The following is a 17,154-nucleotide window of genomic DNA, read 5'->3' as shown; positions in this document are numbered from 1 at the left end:
TACTATTAGCGATGTCGAAACCCAACCCTCCGTTACGTGAAATTTATATTACCCTTCGAATGGGAATTACTTCTTGGCGTACGTATACTTGAACTGATTAATACACGCTCTGAATACTAAGCGACTCGACACGAGTGCCTCAAACTGGGCCCATAAACGTATTTCTACCACTTCGGTGCTTCGATAACCAGATGCACACCGATGTCGATACTTAATTCTCTACTGCGTGAATTTTATGTTATTCGTCGAATAGAAATTATTCCTCGGTTACTTATATCCGCGGGGCTATTACATATTCACGTTGGAAAACGGCGCGTGTAAATACTCGAATATTCTCTGAAAGAAGTGTCTATAGAACGATAAGAAGAGGTATTTCTTCGTGAATTTTTACCTCGAGGACCAAAATTTTACACATTTATGATATCCACAGCAAATATATTTTTGTTACATGTTTCAAGGAAGGAAAATTAGCGAGTCTTTAAAACTTCGTTTTCCGCGTCGCTTGTGAAAGTGTCGATAATTCCCATGTGGGTCAATTCAGCCACGCTTGACTCGTTCATTTCTACATATTTTGATTTATCGTTGCCAGCTAAGAGATTATTTTTACCTTGTTTAATCGAATTTGACGCAGAAAATTGAGTTTCGCTTACAGACTAACGTGTTTTTAAGTATATTAACCTAGAACGGTGTAACACAGTTCCTCGCCAGTGAGGTTAGCAGAACTGAGATTACCTTGGACTGTCTGTTTCCATTTAAACAGATAAAAAGATACCACGCATGAATCGATAAAGAGAAAAATATAATTCGGTCTGCCCAATGGATTTCCCTTTCATGATTTTCGTTATGTTCGCCCAGTCACTGATCTTCTTCGAATAATATTTGTTATGAAACAGTGTTTCCCAGCTGCATGGGCGGTTTCCTGACCGCAACATTATCGTTGAAATTATTAGGCTCGCCGGTAGAATCTGCGAGATATCGAATTAAAGCGCAACCTAGTACAACGCTATCTATTTTCGCGTCTATTCAATCTCAAATGCTCAACCGTGACAGTTGAGACATCGTTAGATGGACATTATACTCCTTTTAAAACGGACGGAAATGGAACGAACCCACGGTTCTCGACTTTCTAATACCTATCAGCGACCATCGACGAAATTAGAGCCGCGACAGTGGATCGCTTTCAAACTCTCGTCAGTTTCACCGTGAATTTTTATTTCGTCAATTAAATAGAGAAACAAATTCGAGTTTTGAGAAAAATTAGCTTCAAATTTTCATAAATTATGCGGGAAATAAACTCGATTTCTGGTAATAAACAGTTTCAACTATTACAAGACCAATCCTCTGCCCTACGTTTCGTGTTCTCGTTTGACTCCTTATTCTTGGGTATGGAGGCGCGGTACTATATGTAGTTCTGTTCGATAATTTTAATTGACGTGGTAAAGGAGGACGTTGAAAATTATTTATAATTCCTCCAAATCAAAAGAATGTTTCCTTATTAATAACTTCGCTGCCTCAGCTACCCCAAAATTCACCCCTTTTTAACATCATCCCTTATTTCAACTCTGGAGATTAGAAATTTGGAAAATTCGTGAAGAATCCCAGCGCACCGTGGACGATAAAACTTTCATATGTTAATGTTTGTCCGGACAAAAGCATTCGTGACTCTCCTTTCAGGAGCCATGGGTCCACCCTATCCGAAGACTTGGCCAACGCTTCAGGGTCAACGTCACACGCATACGGGGTGCGTGTACACAAGCTTACAAATTCAGAAAACTCCGAGCCTGGTCGCCCACGACGTGCACCCGTGCGCAGCTCGTTGCCTCTTGAATTCGTTGCTTCGGAATTGTACAAGAAACCGTGAGCTGCGGGCTCCGTGAGCGCTGAGGACACTGGTGGCCCGCGGCTGTCGCGAATGCAAATTCGAAAATGCCTCATTTCCCTCCGTGGGTAGTATTATTGTAACGCCGTGGGGTCACGTTAATGCCAGAAGTCGAGACTCCTCTCGCTCGGCAAGGCTACGAGACTGTTTTTTCGCTACGAGGAATCGTGATAATCGAGAGGTCGTGGACGAAGACGCCGAGGATATTTATCCTGTTTTTCTTTGACTCTAATTTTAGTTTATTATCGCAGACGAGGCTCGGAGTGTCTGCAATTAACCATGGGACGACGGAAGGTAGCGCAAGAAGGAGTTGTGTCAGTTTTGACCCGTGGGGAAATTATTTATGCGGGATTCCAGGAATGAATACTTTTGTTAGAATTATATCTTAGTACTTTAAAGTACATTTTTCATTCGTTGGTATCTAAAAGAGTATTAAAATTTGCTATTGTAATAAAGAAGTACATTTCATGCTATATTTTTGTCTCTAGGAAGGAGTAGTAGAATGAATCTATAATATTATGTCATTCTCGCTTTTACATTCTGATAAAAAGTAAATTATATCTGAATGCGTGATGATGACTTCAAGTCTTCATTTGTCCGAGATGAGTATTTGACATTTACATCACAATTTTTGTTGTAATATTATCAATGAAGTTCTAGAACGTCGAGTAACTTCATTATCTTTTCTTGTGTAATGTACGTCTCCGGGGATTATTTTTCTGTAGCCTGCCTTCTTATTTGCCCTGGAGGTGCCTCCTGTTACTGCATTTTATTATTTCATTTGTTTCTTATTTGAGTCCGCCTCAAGTTACTTTTTACGTAAATGCATATCGTTTCCAACGAATTCGATATCTTACTCGCCGAGAATGTTCGATGACACTATAATTGTTCCTTCAAATGTGTTATTTAATAGAATCTCCATTGTAACAGTCCCAAAACAATCCTAATACTGAAATTGTTACTCATGCTCAGAGCAAAACAAAGCTACAATTAGGTCATTTTATATCATTTTCAATACAGTCTCCATTTCCAAGCGTTTGACTATATACAAACGCGATATAGTTCGCGTCCTGACGAGCCTTGAGGAGCATGAAATTGCGTGGGCGTACGAAGGACCCCGGCGAACCACTCGACCGACTGCATAATGGTGAATACTTGTTTCATTTCAGGGTCTTGTCCTATACCTCGCATATTTATATTTCATTCGTATAAAACTCGCATAAATGCTTATCCTAGCTATGATCGTTCACCCTTCCGTCGAAATAACCACTTCTTGGACCATAAGGAACAAAATTAAAGTGGTATTATCCTGGAAACTGTTTTTTAAAAAAAAAGTGGTATTCGTACAATTCTTGCATATTTATTTAACCTCTCGAGGGATGAATTATTAAATGGATTTTTTGTTCGCTTTAATCGAATATACATCATCGAAAGCAATCTTAATCTGTAAATCGATTTTGATGTAAAAATATGCTGTCTCATTTTAATATAGTTTTTTTTTTTAATTCTGAAAGGTATTGTGATCGTAAATAACGATAATTTTAATGCAAAGTAAAGATACATATGTATGAGTATCCCTCAAGAGGTTAAAACTATATAATAATAGAATTCTTGTTTTTCATTTATTATTTATCGTGTAAAGACCAAAATCTTCAACAATTTCCATTTGATAAAATTCCAAGTGTGCTTAATTAGCAGTTCTGTATACGAGTGATCCTTGCCGGATCTATGCCAGTTGCGCTGCCATTAATCAAACCATTAGAGAGATTGAACGAGTACATGGCACGTGTTATTTTTTTTTTCAATTAAACGAATTACAAGTCAATGTCCGTATTTGGCTGCATCTCTACGTTGTAGCTCGTAGCTCGTTCCATTCCCAGAATAGCACAGAAAAAGAAATAACGCCGTAACTGCAGGCACATCTGTCGATCATTAGCGCGTTTCATTAACGCTCGACGATCGCGAAGCGGCCTATAAACGTGCACTTAGCGGCGGACGCGAGAACGCCGTTCGAAACACTCGTGGCTCGTTAACTTCCTCTTTGCATTACGTTTGCATTGATTTTCAGTTCCGTTCGTCTGCTCTCGATGCGCAGCTGTGCATGATTTCGCTCTTCCACTGCGAGACACGGTCAATCGCACTGATTGCAATCACCCGCCAGTTATTGCAGTTCCCTCTTCGTTTTTCCAATTACTTTTTTTCCATTGCCCGAAAGAAGCAACGAATCACCTAATACGGAGATGATAGGGGTGGGTGGCAAATGGATGTTCAAAAGGGGGCTCGATTTTATTTGTTGTGCACGCTGTGGAAACGATACAGTTAACACGTTGGCTATTGAGCTAAAATTCGTAAAAATTTCTATAAAATACAAATTTTGTCATGAGACTATCGAAAGTTAGATCGTTTAACATTTCGACGTAGTATCAAATTTTTGAATTTCGCCAAATTTACGAATCTCATCACGAATTGATCTTTTAGTTGGTTAATAAAAAATCCTGTTAACCATTTCTGACTGACGTGGCGACCAATGTGTTAAAAAACATCGGTTTCTAAAACATATTTTTAATGTAGAACGTGCAACTTTCAGTGATAAGTGGAAACTGGAACGATTCTATCGAATTGTTTTTGTTTCGAATGACTTCGATACAGCTGCTCACCGAGGCGTGAAAATGACCGCGATCTAGGATCAACGTTATCCATAAGTTCTTCTGCGACTCTGTCTCGTCGCTTCTGGAATTGTAGGCACATTGGACTGCGCGAAACCAATCGATTGCACTTATCGATTAATCGACCCTCTCACCAGCGACTGCTAACGATCTTTGAATATTAAAATAAGCTTAGAGGAGCGATCAACCTCGTTTCATGACTGGATCGAGTTTATTTCAATTAAGTGGCCCCTTTTTGGGTGACTCGCTTTTCCTAAACTCGTTTCTATTGCATAAAAAAACTAAAACAATGCTCGTGACGTTACATTATAGCTTGAATACCTTCCATTGAGCATATGGTTTCAAACATAAAAATAATGTACACATTTGGACCCAGTGGAGGCACGACGCGAAATGTCGGCGTACCCACTGGACCGCGAGACGCGTAAATTCAATTTCACCTATTTTATCCAATCAGCTAAATGAACAACAAATGCCAAGCTGACGCACAAACAGAAGAATAATTACCGTGAAGTGCAAACACGTTCGCGACCAGGCTTGATCAATAAACCCTTCGATGCGCATCAATCCCAAAGAGCGTCCGACCTCGCGGAGTGCGCACACGTAGCCCCGGTCAATCCCATTCGATAATTTATGATACAAACTGAAGTGTTTCCGTAACGGAACTTTCCGCGCTTATGTTGCGATAATAAGCGCGCTGCGGAGAATTAGATCGCCTGAACGTGCTTCGAATCTGGCGCCATTTTTGCGTACTAGATCTAGTGTAACAGATCACTGTTTAATTTGTCAGGATAGATTTAAAGATTGGAGAGTTATCCATTAGCTGACTATTGGACTCAAGAATCTGATGAAACTCTGTCTTTACGGACACTAGCATTAGAGACACTTGCAAAGGTGAATTGTAACTAAGTATTATTGAAGTTTCAAGCAATATTTTCTGAGTTTCACTGAGGAGTCCACCGAGAATTCCTACTCCTGGAAGAAACACCAACTAGCATTGCAGCTGACTTCTTCAGAAGCCAATTGACACACTCATACCGATACACTGATTGCTACAGTACAATACCGACGAAATGTCTGAGTATCTTACTCAAAGGGCACGGAGCACACATGGAAGTCTGACTGATTAAATAATGGCTTACAGATGTATATATTTATACAAATATACGCTTGAAAACCTACAATTTAATTTAAATAAATTTCTTCAATAGACATAGAAGATACGAATATTTATGGGACTGCCTGTACATATGTGATCAGAATCATTCTACAGCATTTGTATCATTGTGGCCAAGTTCGTGTTTGGGTTCATCCAACATCCTCGATCCGGGGATGCGGAGGACATTCCTCCGCGAACGTCCTTGACTGCTGGAGGGAGTCCCTTGGTGCGAGCTTTCGCGCTGACCCACATCCGCCACTCCGCGAGTAACTCGTTAGATCCGCTGATTGAAGATCGGACGAGGAACGGCACGGTAGTTATTACCAGGTTTAATAAGCGGCGGTGCTTTCGCAAGATAGATGAAGCCTTCTTGGCTCACCTTAGCGCAACGTGCGCGAAGGACGTAGCGTAATGAGGAGGAAGAAGAAGAAGCGGAAGGGAAATAGGAAGACGATAGGAGCCTGTCGCGTGTAGGCGACGGCGACGGCGCTGAATCCGTGGATAATCGAGAGGGTGTGAGACGACCACGCAAATGCTTGGATCGAACTTATCTTTGACGAAGTAATAGGACGTTAGCTATTTTAAGGAAATGCCAGAATAGAACTCTGGTTTTCGAGGATACGGATGATTTTTCACTTGATTGGAAGTGATAGGGATACAGGACAGACGAAATTTTTGGCATCTACAAGTACAACGCCATACTTCGAGTGCAACGGGTATTATTCTCTTTAGGGGAAGCTAACCTAACCCACATTTTTTAATTAAATTACACGCTTTAAACCCCCATTTTCCCGGTGGCGCTCAAAAAACGTTGTCATAGAACCCCACAGTGTCATTATACCCCAAGCAAAGACGCTAATGGCGCGTTCGCAGAAGAAGAGGCCCGAGGAAGGTTTAACACGACGCAGGAACGCGATGTCACCGAATGTGTACCAGGCAAAGAATGTCAGGAGCAAGAGGGCGATCGCGTGTTCATTGTCCCTCGCGATTACCTGTACGGTTGCGCAAATAAAAAAGGCCCGTGTTGCCCGATGGCGCAGTGGGAGAGAACGGTGCGAGAGCAAAAGGAGGAGGACGAAGAAGACGCGAGGAGGAGAGGTTTGGCTCCTTTCTTTGGTGCATGCACGAGCTTCAATAGCGGATGGTCGAAGCGCGTGCCGACCGGTTTGGCTTGTGCTCGCAGTTACCAACGAACACTTACGTAGGTAGTCTGAAATTCATCGATGCTCGTGGCCTGGCACGTAGTCTCGGTTATCCTTTCAGAGCACCCGGAGTGCTTGTCGCTTAATTCTCGTTTAGAGAAGCTTCAATTAAGCAGCGATCCATCACGCTGGGATATTTCGTTGAGCAATCAATCGACCGTTAAGACGGATCAAAAATTCCCTTTTACACTGGTTTGCTGCGAGCTGAATAGCTAGTGCTATTCTGGTTTTTAATTGAATAGATTATGGATTAATGAAATTTAATTTAGCGCTGGTCGATAGTACAAAGTAATGAAGAATAAGTAGTATGATCGAGCATATTCCTAGTGAGTTTTCTTTAGGTCTCCTTCACTGACTAAATATCTATGAATAATGCAGTTATTAAGGCAGCTTCCCTTTTTCTCTTACTTGTCACAATACTAATAATTATTCTTTTGTGCTGACAATATGTATTTATTCAAAATATCGTGCTTCTAGATTTTATTTTTTATGGTTATACTTAGGAGTAAATACAATGTAGATAGCGAAAATCTTTATTCCTGAATGAATGTTTGTCATCCACTCATAATTATGATTTCATTTCAGCTTTTCCCCAGGAGTAAATTAAACGGGTAATTCACAGTTAATTATCGATGACGAAAAAACAAAGCAAGGGTTTAATTAATTCGGCTCCTTTTATTAATTGTTTGTGGAGCAAAGTTCCCCGAGTTCCCTTTGTTCGTCATTCACTAATTAGTTTCATTCGCGAGTGAATTCTCCCTCGTGATAAAAAAGATACGTTCCACGCGAAGTAACGCGAAAGTAGCGAAATTACGCGTACATGTTTAACGATAATTACCGTGAGTGTTTTCGGCGATAGTTTTGCATAGCTCTGCACGGTAAAACGAATTTCGCAACAGTTTCTGCCGGAGTTTCAACGAATTATCCCAGGTTAAGCTGGGTATCCGCTTGTGAATCCAGACTTCGCGATGCAAGCAACTGTTGCAGTTCAACGTTAGTGTTCCAAAGGCCACTGTTACGTTATTCTTCCCGAATTTTAGTAATCTCTTATTAACTTGTTTCAATTACTGAAAGCTTCCATCAGTCGGATATTTAGTTACATTAATGTTATTGCAGATAAAAGCTCGATTGTTATTGGGAAGAATCCATTACTTACTTGCTCTCGGCTTTCGCGTATATCCTACATCGATATTACGTTTTATCAACATTATGGGCTGTACTTGGATTTCAGTGAAGTTGAACAAAAATGATAACAAAATTGAATAACAAAATAACGTTACGTTTCACTGTTAAATCGTAGCAATGACGATTACCATCCTACCGCTGACATTTTTTTTAATATTATAAACGTAATATTATAAATACATTAGTTATCACTCAAAGTAATCCTGGAATATAAACTCTGATAATTAATATTATCAATATCTGCTTTGGAAAGTGCAACCTTCAATTCTTCTCTTTGCAAATTATCGTAATGTACACAAAGTCGCGAATAAATCTTTGTCATTATCCAATTTAACTTGAAAAGCGATGCAACAATGTGAGCGGTTCGATGGAGCATAAATCGAAAGCTTCGATCGTTTATCAGATTCGCGCAGTCTTACAAGGCTCCATTCGATAAATTTAATTGCGTCGAGTTAATCAAACGGTCGCTGTCGTTGAAAATTTATTCGCGTCACGGTGACGATATTTTTGCCTGAAATCCAGAATCCTAACTGTCCGCTTCGCCTACGGGAGGTTCGTTTTATTGGCGAATAAATTCTACCTAGTCTTCTATATTTTTCATCCTCCACGTAGTCGCCGCGTCGTCGCGTTCCATCCGACGTATTCGCGTGTGTGTAAACCAGCCATGATGTAAATCTCGCGGCTGAGGCTGGTGCTCATCTGAGAAATCTTATTCGTCGAAATTCTAAACAAGGTAAATTTCAAAATTCAAATCTTTTATAGATTCTGAATCACTGAGACCTTTAAAAAAATTAGTTTCTAGCGTGGAAATTATACAGAAGTTTTAAACAAAGATTTTAATCCAAACAGAAATATAGAAGTAGAGGTATAAAGATATTTGTTGAAATCTAAGTTGTGTATCGTGCTTGTTGGAATATTCTATTAAACATTTTTTCCATTCTAGAATTTTTACGTCTCGACGAGGCTCCCGTAGTCGTAAATGGTTTAAACCTGATTAATTATTATTAGATGACGTGCGTTGTACTTTCTTACTTTAACTCCTAACGAAGTGCGCTCATTATCGCGCGATTATATCGTCCTATCAAGGTAAGATTTCCTCGAACAGCGCCGAGGAGGAATCGAACGCGATTACCGTAATGAGAAAACATGCTCCACGCGTGTAATACCCTGTCACAATGAACTTTATCGCTCGAGTCGGTTATAATTCTGTCAAGGAGGATCGAGTTCTCGCGTGCCTTCCAACACGGTCTCACAAAAGCAGAGTCTCCTAAACGCTTGTCGCGTCCAGTCGCAGAGCTGGTTTCTTTTATCGTCGAATAAATCCTGTCGTTCGATTTTTCTGTATTTGAGCGTTTAAGACCGCGGCCAGGACACGCAGGATATATACCGAGTGACTTGTAACACGACAGAGCTCTCTCTCTCTCTCTTTCTCTTTCTGTCTGTCTGTCTGTCTTCGGTTGTGGAGAGTCGGGTGTAAATCTTTCCCCGTCGTGCCTGGTGGCAATGCATCACAGGCTGCGCGTACCATGCCTACGAAATGTTCAATTAAAAACAATTCTCCATGCTTGCACAAAGAGTAAATTGTACAATCGTGTAGAATTGTGTGTGAACAACTGCGTGCACTTCGGCTGGATATAACTCTTGGGTTCTTTCAGGAAAGTGAAATATCCTTCCCTCCTTTTCTTTTAGTTATTCTGATAGGATAATGAGATTTAAATTGTTTTTTGAATTATTCGTTTTTGTTAGCGGCGCCATATAGATATGCTCTAAATATAGTCTAAGACCATCCCATTCATACTGTCACTTGTCTATGTCCACTGTGTTACTTCCTGTACTACTTGCATTGATTTTAGGAGACCTAAGGAACTACAGTTTGAAAATGCTAGATTTTTAAGTTAAAACACAAAAAAAGTGCTTGAACAAATAAGAACTCAGAACTTGATTTCCATCTGTCTTTGCTTATGGTTTGAAGAGTTAGGTTCGCGGTGTAAATCTCTCTTTCTCCCTCAGGGACTGTAGCATGCGTGTACGCAGCTACAATACGGGTTTAGCGATTCCGAGGTACCCGAGCTATAAGGGAACTAGTGAGTATCGACAGACACGAGTGCTGAGAGATACTGCGATATTAAAACAATGTTAAGAAGGATGGGAATAATTGTAAATACTGACGTATGGATCAAGTGTAAAAACTGAACTTTTCAGTTACGCACTTCGATAAACCAAGCTCAAGCACAATCTCTCTCTCTCTTTCTCTCTCTCAGGCCTGGTGGCAATACATCGCAGTTGGGTTCAGGTTGTATGCGCCTGCCTACGAGCGGTTGCACGCGTCGTTACTTACAGCGGCCCGATGTTGAAGTATTCAGCTACGTAGCCTGCCCACGTAACACGAGCCAGGCTCCGCACAGCCTCGCAGGAGGGCCGAGGAGGCACTCCCGACACGCGCCAATGCATGTCTTGCTCCATTTCATCCTCGCTCATTCCCACCACGTACTCTCACCTACTTACCCTACCAGACGGAAACTCTGACCGAGACGTTGGCGCGCGCGTTGCTGCGTACCCGTCGCGATAGGAATTTCATGCGGCGCAAAACATGCACCGATTGCGACACGCGTTCCCGCCGATGCGGCCAGGTGTGCGCCGCGATCGATCCATCGCGATGCACTCGCGACATTTTTCGCCCTCTGCACGTCGGATCTTGTAAAATGGTACAAATTGTCCCGCGCTATTGTTTATTATTATTGAAGCATGGTAGTAGTAGGTTGCTGTTTCTGGTTTGTTGATTATACCAGTTGGAAGATGGAAAACGGAAATGGTAATGATCGGTGATCGATATTATGGGTACTGATCGTTAATATGATGTTAATAATGGTCTTTGAATGTTAGGTATTGTAAAAAGGTAGAGATGGTTCTATTCTTTCCTTTATTGACATTGGAGCATGGTAGCAGGAGGTTGCTGTTTGGGATTTGTTGATGATAGCAGTTGGGAAATAGAAAAGGGAAATGGTAATTATTGGTACTGATCGTTAATATGATTTTAATAGTGTATTCTCCCACCAAGGATAACAGATGATTCAGGACTGACACTTTTAAGATTCCGATGTTTTAGAAGGTGAATAAAGTAAAGTGTTTATACTTTATGCCAGAGCATGAAGAATAACTAAATGAAATTTCATCTGGAGTGAACAGAAATAGTAGGAATTATAGGAAAATGACAAACATACTTGAATTTTTTATTTCATATTAGGGAGAAGTGGGGTTAAGCAAACAGCTACATATGCAAATGGTAGCTGACCTGGATTGTTCAATGTATAAAATGAAATCCCATTTCTAAACCACATGTACAAAATAAAATAAAATTCCAGCTACAATTAAGAAATTAAGAGTGAGGTTCAACCATTTAAAGGATCCAATAATTCCACGTGTCAGTGTTATCTATCTATCCATTAAAATCGTCGATAAAAATTTCATTTTCTAGCGTAGAATTTCCAGGAGCAGAAATTCCGAAGAAGCGCTGTGGAGTGCATCCAGGTCGAAGTTGCGCCTGTATTCGTGCACGCGTGAATCGCGGGCCCGATATCTCGGACAAGGGAAAATATTTACGGGAAAATTTCGCCGCGGGTGGCGCGGCTTCATGAATAATTTCGGTCCGCAGGAGACCCGTCAGCCGTAGGCTAGACGCCTCCGGCGCTCGGTTCTAATTACGGCAACTGCAGAGCTCGTCTGCGCCCACGGCGATCCCCCGGGTCAGTTTCCAACCCCCGTTTTCCTGCCCCAGCACAATTTCCACAGAGTCCACATCCCTTCCACATCCGTTCTGAAATGCTAGCAGCGGCAAGCACCCTTCCTCCCCCGCTCTCCTTCTTCGCTATCGGTGGTACGTCGACCGACCGCCGCCACACCGTCGCCACTGGTAACCAGTTTGAAAAGTTTCCACCATCTCCGGTGTTTTCCGATTTTCGAGCCGTAGCTATCGCGAAATTCCAGATGTTATTTCAAATGAACCGGATATCCCGCGGATATCCCAATGAAAAATGTGTACTCCCGTTCGTTACGTACTTTTTTCCCCTTTCTGCGTCGGTTCGATTTGACGATGCCCGATTTTATTCCCATTCGACGTATTTTCCAACACTCCTCTCGCGGAACGAGCTTGAAATGGGGTTGGTATTCATTATTAATGCGGGAAACGAAATTTTGGAGTTCTTCTCTTTTTTTGAGGATGGGTAAAAGTTCAAGAGTAACTGAACGTTGAAATATAGGATGATTTTATCGTGATAGTTTTGGGAGACTTATTAATTCCATGCATGGTTACTGCGTTTCTAATTTTAGGTACAGTAGAACCTCGTTTATACGAACAAAATTATGTTTAGCCTCGGATATATGAACTCGTAGCTAAGCCGAGTACTCTCTAGTCCTCTGTAACTGAGCCTAGTAACGTCTAGCCTCCTGTAGCTGAGCTTAGACCTCTACTAACTGGTATTTTTATTATTGGTAGCATAAGAGTCTCAATTAAAATTGGATTGATTGCGCAGATTACAAGGCTTTATGTGTTTATTTTAAACCATTTTCTACTAGGAACCAGACTTACGAAACTCCGCGAAGGACTTTTATCTTTTCATCCGATCGTAAGGAGATTATCATACCGGCTTTCGTGAAAAGGCAGATGGGTGCGTGTAATTTATTCCTCGTATTCGACGAGCGATGCGAGTGTCGGCACGTACTGTCGGAGGAATCGCGAATTACGATGTCCCCTCGGAAAATTGACGTTCAATATTTGTCATGCCGAGACGCAGTCAAATCCCATGGAGAAATTAAACTATCAAGTACTGGTCGGTGACATTTACTGTCTATAAACAATCCGTCCGAAGGATTTGCGTTTGCGCCAACCGTTTCGTTTCCAACCAGTTCCAAAGATATTTCAAAGACCGGTATTGAAGTTTTCGAAAGGTTTCATAAATTGATTTCAAGATATAATTATAGTTTCGCGTACTGGTTGGAAAGGAAACATCCCACGGGTCGATTCACGTCAAATCGATAGATTTCTGCTAATCGATGTCGGGGATCTTTTTGTAATTCAGCTGAGACGTTGTCTAGATGTAATAGGGTAGGGTTTAAGTCATCACTTTAATGTTTTTGAATTTTTTTTTGAATTTCTGAGATTTTGGACCATTCTTGGAAAGAAAAAGCTGCAATTCTGAATTAGATCTTTCTGGACGAAAGGAAGTAAATAGTCTCGAAAATATATGACAAGTTCTCTAACTTATCAAAATCAAACCACCATGGTTTACATGGCCTTTTTTAATGAAACATCGCTAAAAATTTCGAACACCGTTTCTCGAGCCACGTTCGAACACAACTTTCTAGAGCTGTTTATATCCCCCGTCGAAAGAAAACTAAAAAATTGTCAAGCCTCGCGAACGGACAGCGGAGCGGCCGTCGTCTCGAATTACTCGAACTCCATTAGCTCTCGAAAGCGGATTCCGCGCGGCATTATATGTCGCCGCGTGCAACGGGAGATGCATAATTGATCATAAGCATTGTTCGATGACGACGGAATGCAGTCTGGGATCGAGGCAACATCATTGTGTCTTTGGGTTTCTGTGAACTCGAGCCCCCTCCGTAGGCGGGATTAAATACTGCGAGTCGATTATGCTTCTTCCAACTGCGATGTCTCGAGGATAATCGCGTTACTTACGACACGCATTCTTCGTTCGGTTAGATTAACCACAGAAACAAAGGTCTGTGTTAAAAAATAAGCATATCGAAAATTAGCATAAAATTCAACGAATAATGGCCTAGCTTACACCGAACTGTTGGAAATCCAGTCCATTTCTGTAAAATGTTCTCCTACGATTCTTTGCCAAAACTCATTACTCCTTATTTTTTGCCATATTCTTTGATATTTCATATTTAAAATAAGCATCAGTTGTATTGGATTTAATTCCATTTAATTCTATTGCTGCATGATTAATTTAATTCTATTTTGGTACATTTTTCACAGTCTCATCCTTATAAATTTGAATTTCCTCTGAAGACATTTTCTTCTATTTGCTTGCTGCATCGTCAGAATTACAAATATAATCATACGTGATGATGCATGTTCAATATTAATATCCATTTAGTTATTTATTAATATACTGTTATTTATTGTACACGCCACAGCATTCAGTGTACCTTTTTCCTATTTAAAAGTCTAAACTAATGTGACTTAATACGATCGATGTAAACAAGAGACATAATCTAACGCTTAATACGGATCAGCTTGATAACCGTATCAAAAGTTTCTAAACTAAGCCATAATGTCGTTCTCCAAACCCAAAACGCCGCCGTTTCGCGTCATTATCGGAAAAATTTTTCTATCTCGACGGTTTTCCAAGCAGCTCGATTAGAAAGTATTTCGTTACCATTTCCATTGCTCCGATATCGATTTGTCACGCGATATTTCGACAGCGTTCTCGAGGGAAACAGCACGATCTCCACCATTTTTTTCTTTTTCCCCTCGCGTTTCGAGCCTCGTTCGCCAACAGACCTAAACGCTCGATCCGGAAGTCGTTTCACCGATCATGATCGTCGGATCACGTTGAAGGCAGGGAGTTTTCGACTCGTGAAAGCTGCACGTTGCATAAAAATTTCGCTAAAGACGCGTTTAGCCTCGTTAAACGAGTATTAAGCTGCCGTTAGACTAGGAGAGAGGCACGACTCGGCGTTATCTGCTAACTATGTCTAGCCACGATAAATTGTTCACTAGGCAGTTAATTGCCGCGCAATCGGCGCGAAAGTAAACCGACTGATTAGATAAATCGTGACCAAACCAACGCTCCCCTGGCTTCTCTAATTGCTTTCCTCCGCGAATCCTGTCGCTGTTTATCGATTCATCTTTTTTGTTCTCGGCTAGCTCGGTTATGATTTCAAAACCACAAGTTCAACCGGACAACACTGTTTCCTAACACACACTGTCTCAACGACACACAATTTTTTGCATGAAAAAAGTAATAACAGTAATCACTGAATTCTGTGGTTCGGAGCAAGACTGGTACATGGTGGTATATCCACAAACGTCAAATTTTAATTTCTAATCGGCTTCGAAAAGGAGGAGGTTACTCAATTCGAGAGGAGGTTACTCCTTCTTTTTTTTGGGGTATGTTCACCGATTATGCCGAGATGGGTTGACCAATCGGGATGAAAGCTCTTGGATCTCGTAGAGCATGTCTCCTAGTAGGTCTCGTACCTAAGACATTTTGCGGTTTGTCACTTTTTGAGTGTTTGTATTAAGAAACGTCAAATTTACTCCATCGCTACTATCATAATTGATTTACATTTCAGTGACGTATGCGGATACAATAAGGAATTTTTCTATCCTCGAAGAAGGCTTCATCAGTCCAAGGAGCTCTTTAATTGCTCCTAATTTCGCGCTAAAATTTGTCAAAATCTCGTGACCACGAATAATTCTTCTCCTTATCTCTGGTGAAGGAGAAAAGATGCCACACTCACCGTTTTTGACACGTGGGCTCCAGGTTGACGGTTGTTCTCGCGTCCACGGTTGGCAATCCACAATCCCTCTATTGTCAGCCAGGAACCAGAACACTACCTTCGAGCCACCGTGGAGCTTTCGCGGGAAGCTCGTGCTCGTGTGTCGCGCACAGATCCACGTGGTCACGGTTCACGTGTCTTCTTTCGAGGGGTGAAACGAGCGCGAGCCGCGCGCCACCGCAGCTTTAATGGGACTGAAGCGTCTTCCCTAGTGTCAGAGCATTCGCGCTACTCCTCCCCACTGAGCGCCAGTCGCGACTAAACCCCTCCCCCCCCTTTCGCTTTAGGCTACCTCCACGTCGTCCTTCCCCGCCACCCAATGCCGTTCTCCCGCTTCGACAGCTCGCGGTGTTTCGGTAAGCGCCCTGAGCTTGCAATCCTCTTGCGCCCAGCCTCGAGGTCGCCCCTCTGCTTGTGTGTCAATTGGCTTCAACCCCTCCTACGAATGCCCCGCGGTCAATTCGATTCACCTTTATCATTATTATTATTTCCAGCGATGCTTTCTTTTCCAAGGGCTCCTCTTCCGCAGCTAATTAGGCTCGCGACACCAACCCCGCGACGTCTCCACCACCAAGCAAGACTAGACTCGATGTCTTCGTTTTATTTATCGATTGTCTTAGCGAAGAAATTTATTTTCTTCATCTTTTCTTGAAAAGAGAAACTTAACACGTTGATCGCCAGACTGATTCACATGGAAAGGTCTGCAAAAATGTTGTCTAAAGTTTTGTCTCGAGACAATTAGAAAGTATAGAACTTAACATTTGTCGTATTACTTATTTTTGTATTCTCATCGAAATTTACGAATTCTGTCTAGATTTGTTTTTATTAATATTTACCTTTGGAAATTAATTGTTAAAGTTTCTTAATGAAAAGCTCTATCACCCACATATGGGTGACATGACGTGGTGTCAATTTCAATATCAGAAGTTATTAACCCTTTGAGGTGTATATCAGAAAATAAGGCCTCGAGTGCAAAGGGTACCTCCAAAGCATATCGTTTGTACTTATCTCGTACGTACCTTGCAACCATCCCTATTGGACTCCAATCTCGATCCTTTCGATTTTGTTTGTCCAACGAGCAGATAAACATCGAGTTGGAGAATGGAGCAACTTTGTCGAGATGCAAATGAAATTTAATCCTCGATACAACTCCATCGTTGGACCGCCCGAGGTGTAGCGCTCTCCCCGATTCGATCCCTTAATCCCGCGTCTAGCTTCTTTAATTTAGATTATCGCGTTCGTCGTCCTCTTCATCTTTCTCTGGCATGCACCGCCTATTCGCAGCGCCTCGCGGGCCTATGATAAGCGCCTCGAGCGTCTTTGAGTACCTCGGATACGCGAACCGCTAGATCTTCATCAGCGCACTCGTCGATCGGGTCCTTTTTGTGCAAGGGATGCCATTGGGAGTTCACCGAGACTAAATACTCGTTACTTCGTAACCGAGAGAACTGCACGAAGCCAGCTAAGTATGTAGTTCCATGTCATGGAAACTCGACATTTTCCTTACCACATACTTGTTGAAGACATAAAGATATA

The 17,154-nt window shown here is 41.6% G+C and overlaps 1 protein-coding gene across 1 annotated transcript in view; it reads right to left on the bottom strand.

Annotated features, from left to right (window-relative positions):
• LOC128894869 (BTB/POZ domain-containing protein Tiwaz) overlaps nucleotides 1-15,809 on the bottom strand; it is a 36,348-nt gene extending 20,539 nt beyond the window's left edge. The window contains exon 1 of the mRNA XM_054156900.1: nucleotides 15,580-15,809. The gene's annotated coding sequence lies outside the window, so the exon portion shown is untranslated. The remainder of the gene's footprint in view (nucleotides 1-15,579) is intronic.
• Between the last annotated feature and the right edge of the window lie 1,345 nt (nucleotides 15,810-17,154).

Source organism: Hylaeus anthracinus, unplaced genomic scaffold (assembly GCF_026225885.1).
Source record: "Hylaeus anthracinus isolate JK02 unplaced genomic scaffold, UHH_iyHylAnth1.0_haploid 4, whole genome shotgun sequence".
NCBI lineage: Eukaryota > Metazoa > Arthropoda > Insecta > Hymenoptera > Colletidae > Hylaeus > Hylaeus anthracinus.
The sequence above is the reverse complement of the archived record's forward strand: the minus strand, read 5'-3'. Positions and strand labels throughout refer to the sequence as shown.